We start from the raw sequence: 6,000 nt of genomic DNA, 5'->3' as shown, positions 1-6,000 counted from the left end.
TTTGCATTTGTTTTGTCTCATTCAAAGTTGTTACAACTCATTTCCTTGAATTTAGGCTAACTAGTTTCCTGAGTTGAAATAAATCTGTTAAACTTTACTCTACTTATTGGAATGTTAGCAATGAATAAAACAAGTATAATTTTCTTACAAACAATTGTGGTTTATCATTCACCCAAAGAAAGTGAGTATTCCTCAAAGTTGTTTCTACTGCTTGATTGGGACCTATAAATATCTATCTTCAACGAGCTATTGCAAATACAAACCCAAAACCCATTGTTAACCAATTCAACAAAACTAAAGATTTTTGTTTTTTACATCTCTTGCTTACATAAATGTCTCCACTTACTTGACAACTTATAGTCTCTTTTGATCATTGTTCATCAATGTTTTTACTGGTTCTTCTTTGATAAATCTCATCCTTACTCCTTGCACTTCCCTGATCGTTTTCAACGATTTCTATCTTGGTTCCTTCCTCTACAGATCTCATCTTATTTGGCTATTTTTCCCTTATGCCACCTATCAGAATCCCCAATCTTTTTCTCCCACAAGTCTCTTGTTTTGCATGATTATGGGTATCGATGTGTTCATTCTCTGATGAATGCAGAAAGATACAAACATTAGCAACCTCCCCAAATTTCTATCTTGACTGCTGGCTGCAGAGGCTCTGCAAAGTAGCGGATTGAGTTAAACTAATATAAGTATGTTGCTATTCTAATTTGAAAATATTTTATAAAATATTGTTAAAATTATTTTAAAAAATCTTATTTCTAAGTATAAGTTTCATTACGCTATATCTATTATTGATAAAAAAAAAAGTATAATATGATCATAAACGATCTTTTACCCAATGTGATAAAACCCAATAGTAGCCAAGTCCAAGTTGGTTTTCAAAAACCCAATCCCTTGCACCAATTTTGATGGTTGACAAGACACATTAACTCAATTTTGGGAAGGAACAAATCAAGGTTCAAACTTTCCCTTTCTATTTTAGATGAGTCTCCTCCAACTCCACTCAAATTCACCAAATCCTTATTTGACTTGGGAGATCTAATTCAATATTTTAGGGACCCAAGCTAGTCCCAATTCTACATCATAATACTATGAATACAACAATAAGCACACACACACACAAAAAAAAAAAAAAAACTCGCATTAATTCATGAACCGACTAATCTGAGTTATGAAAATATTTTGCATTATAAATATGAGAAACTACATAGTTTATCAACCCCTTGCGGTCTATTATTTTATGCATTTGGATTTTAATGCACCCATAAAAAAGCATAAGATAATCTAACTGAACAACCTCAAGAAAAACATTTAACTTCACCTTGGATAATTGATGTCAATCAAGAAATATTACAAACTTGAATTTTTACAAGTCATTCAACCTTTTTCAAATATGAATGTAAGAAAGAGACAACTCTATCAACATTAAACAAAGGGAAAACAAGTTGGATGAAAAAAGTTTCCCCTAATTTTTCATTGATACAACCCCACCAATTTTCGATGATAACAAACAAATTATAAGAAACAAATCTGATACATACTTTAAATAATAAAAAAAATCACCACAACACATGCGACATCACAAGAAATTTTGTACATAAAATAAAATAAAAACACATTGAGTTCTAAAAAATCAAACATATCATGTTTCCTTATGTCCATCATGAGTCAAATAATGAACTTTTTCCCTTCTAGTTTACATTTACTAAATTAACAAAAAGAAATAATATATAGTTTTTTTTTATAAAAACAAAATAAAAATACACCAAGTGATATAAAATGGAAATAAAGTGATGCTTTCTTGTATCCATCATGAACAATATCACTTTTTCTTCACATTTTTGCTTCTCCTCATACAATGTTTGAGATCCGAACAAGCAAAAGATGAAAAAAGATAAAAAAAGATTATAGTAGTATCCTATAAAAAACTAAAATGGAATAAATTATAAATTTTACAACGGTCCTTGTTGAGTAGTCCTTACAACATGACAAACAATGTCCTCGACAATATCAAAAATCTCCAACTAATATTTGGCTAGAACCTCATCCAAATTAGTAACGAAGATAGTCAAATAACAATCACGACATAACTAGTAAAGAATTACATTACTTATAATCATAAATGCAAATTACTATAAGATATCACAAATAAAAAGAATCTAAAAAACAAGCACTATAGTGTAAAATCAAAATGTTCACATATCGTAACAAGACGTACAAAGATACGTGCATCTTTTTGGTGATGTCAAATTTTGAGATTCAATTTTGAGAAGACTAAAATAAGATAACAAAACAACTTTACACACACACACACACACACAATATAGACACTACAAATTAAACATCTTATAATATTGATAATTAAATTATACAAATAATAAAAGTGATTATCGGTTGACTACTATCTTTTTGACTATTCATTGAGGTGTCAACTTGCAAATTTTGATATTTTCTAGCATTATGCTCTGGCTGTTTACATCTACTACAAAAATAGTTGTCACATTTTTTTTATCAATTTTTGTATGTACACAAACATAACATGGTCAACTAAGTTGTTTCCATGTAATAGAAGGAATATCTCATACACTCATGTCGACCCAACGAAGTCTATCATTAGGAAGATAGAAACTTATTATATATGTTTGTCTATATGTTCTCTTGTGTACCAATACCCACATAATTGATTCAAATCATAATTAATTCTCCTATACTGCAATAGCATGAGTATAAAGAATTTTTCTATCTAAAAACAGTTGCATGCACAAGTCAAATTCGACAAATCAACCTAATAAGATTTTTCTTGTGACACATACACATCATGCATACCATTATGGTACTAAGATACCCAAAAATCTTTTGCTCTATTTACATTATAATTAAAACAAATCAATTGAAGGAATACAAATAGATTTTATCCTTCCGTATTTTCTTACATTTTCACAAAAATTCATTCAATCTATAAGAAGGTGTTACCACCAATGTTTTGTTAGTTCAGGTGGTTTCTCAAGAAGGGATGAATTGAAAAGATCAAATTAATTAAGTAGTGCGTGTAATAAAAAATCATGCATAAAAACAATTTCAATATAAATCAAAACATGCACACACCATAGGAAACAAAAGTGTTAGGAATTAGACACCATAATTTAATGCTATCGAGAGCAATAATAATCGCAGAAGAAGAAATAACCAAGCATGAACACACAATATTTATACAGGTTTGTGTCAAAGGTGAGACTACGTCATGTTTTTCCATCGCTGTAATAATTCACTATGATGAAGAAGAAGTTTACAAGAGTAATCGCACACACTCAAACTCTTTGTGTTTTTCTCTTACCTCTCTCTCATCAATCACCCTAATAATGGCTCCCCCCGAACGCTACGAGAAAAGTAAGGCAACCAAAAAACAAGTGTTCCAACATATTATAAGTGACGTTAATGATGTTTCTAAACATATCTATAAGCAATTTATGACTTAAATATCCATATTCACAATTATACTTAAATAAAGGAATTTAAGAATACTCACTTACATTGTAAGTTTAAACATATGACTTTTACATTGAACTCTAGTCTTCTCATTGTCTTCTTCTTTGTAGATGTTTCTTCAAGAGACATCCTTCAATGATGTTTAAGGCCTTGTATAGGTTTGATCGTTTTAAAGCTTTAAATCTTGAAATGTATTGACTCATGAAGATGAAGTATCTGAAATATTTGGTTTAGTAAATTGTCAAATCAATAAAGTTTTATTATTATCAAAAGGAACATTGGAGTCAATCTATAGTCAACATGCTTAAATAGGAAGGCTTATTGTACATTTATAACACTATTTGAGCTTTCAAATATGTTTATGGTCATAGCACTAAATCAAATATTGGCATCATGTGCTAGTAACCAAAATTCAAGATATAAAGCTCCCTCTATTAGTAAATTCCCCTAGTCTGCTCACTTTGTTATCTAATTAACTCCATTGTATAGTCAAATTTCATTATGGTTGTTTCCTTGTAGAAACGATATGAAACCAATTAGCATATCATTTTTGAACAACTTCTTGAAATTAGCAATTATGATGCACACAAAATTGATGAAAATATACTAGTGGTAGAAATTCTTTTTAGACTGCCTTAATCAAACCCTTTTGGTGACTTGAAATGAGAGTAACTGGTCTTCTTCCTCGAATAACAAAATGATCTAAGAAAGCTAAAAACCACTCCCAACTGCGTTGATTTTTTTATTCAACAATTACAAAATCAAGAGGAAAATCATTGTCCCCATCAAGAGCAGTAAAAACCAACAAACATTCAGGATATTCCCATATAAATGAGTTCTTTCAATACTAATAGAAAGTCTTCAAGAGACCCCTTAATCGATAGCCCAAATGCCCAAAATACACATTTAAACCTCCTTTTTTTACTAATTTCATCACAACATAACAAATATTTATTACTTGAACTTGACTCATTTATTGCATTTAAAAAATTTGGAAGCAAATTGTAAGAGTCATCCCAATCACCAATTTTATTTTATTTTCAGTTTTGCATTTAGTTTTCTATGCTTTCTCATACTTAATATAAATATAATACTTATCCTTCATGACTTGTCCAATATCATCAGGAGTTAAGATAAATTTTATTGCCAACATTGGCATAATGACCTTACAAATAAATGAAAATGTTCATTGTTTATGATCATGACAAATGGTAGAATTAAAATAAGTGTGGTCTCATCGTAAGTTCTTATCTTAAATCGATGAATTTTTTAAACTATAGGATGTGAAGACTCTCCAAACGCATCCATAATGAGCATATTTGACTTTATAATCATTAGTACTAGATCTTAAAGTTTTATATTTCACATGCCTTTCAATCAAATATTTTCGAAAATGAAATGCAATTGATAGTTGTCATCAAATACTTGACCCACGCTAATACTATCAAAACTTGGATCCAAATTTTCACTTATTCTAAGAATAGTATTCACTCACCTAGCATTATCCTCTCAAGCATCTTCATATACTTTTTATAATTTTATAATTTCTAGAAAAAAAAATAAAGCTACTTTCAGCCAAAGCAATAGATCATGCTCATATTCGTGGCAACTAAACAATTAGTGTAACTTAAGATGAGGTGGCAAACAAACCTGTAACATGAATGGATGTCTGGACAAATAGGGACAAAAGTCATCTCTACAAGTTGTTCTTTCCAAATTTGTTGTTTGCCTTCCATGGCAGATCTCTCCTATCAATTACAAAACAAAATGAACTACGCTTTGTTTCCTACTTCAATGGCATCCATTCTAAGGTCTCTACAATTCAATGAGCTTTGAATGTTTGTGCTCCTAGTGATCAGTCTCTCCTATGTTGAGCGCTTCTTCAATTTTCTTATGGGGCCTACCTTCATCAATTATGTGTGATTGAATAATACGTATCGAATGATGCAACATTAATCAATATGAGTTTTGTTGAACTCCTTCGTTACGTCATGTTGAATAACATAAAGTTATAGGTTTCAATCCTTTGTTGCTTGCATAAACATGTCAATTTTGCATCATCCTTGGTTGTTGCTCATTCCAAAGTACTTTTTGTATTCAATTTGTTTAATTGATATTGATGGCTATTATTTGAATTTTTCTACGCTGTTTCTATCCTTGATGCCTCATATGGTTATGCACTTTGGTCATGATTTAGTTATGTTTTTAACACATTGTCCCCTTCTTAGTGTCCAAATTAGTCACTCTCATTAATTGATTAATTTCGTATGCACCTTCTAATTTCTAATGTTTTCAAATTTAGAAATTTGGTTTAGAAGTCATCCATGTAACTTGTATCTTTAAGTGTAGGTAGTGAAACCTCTAGTGTTTCTTCAATTTTCCTTCTATTTCATCATCACTTCAGAGTAATGCCTATAGACCCACTGCCTGCAAAGAATAAAAGTGTGTCCAACATCTAACTTGAGTCAGGTCTTTTAGTTTTCACCCATGCGGTGATTTTTTAGG

Source organism: Aristolochia californica, unplaced genomic scaffold, assembly GCF_029961685.1.
Source record: "Aristolochia californica isolate CCGP_79_NKW_82.1479 unplaced genomic scaffold, dmAriCali1.0.hap1 SCAF_14, whole genome shotgun sequence".
Classification (NCBI taxonomy): Eukaryota; Viridiplantae; Streptophyta; class Magnoliopsida; order Piperales; family Aristolochiaceae; genus Aristolochia; species Aristolochia californica.
The sequence above is the reverse complement of the archived record's forward strand: the minus strand, read 5'-3'. Positions refer to the sequence as shown.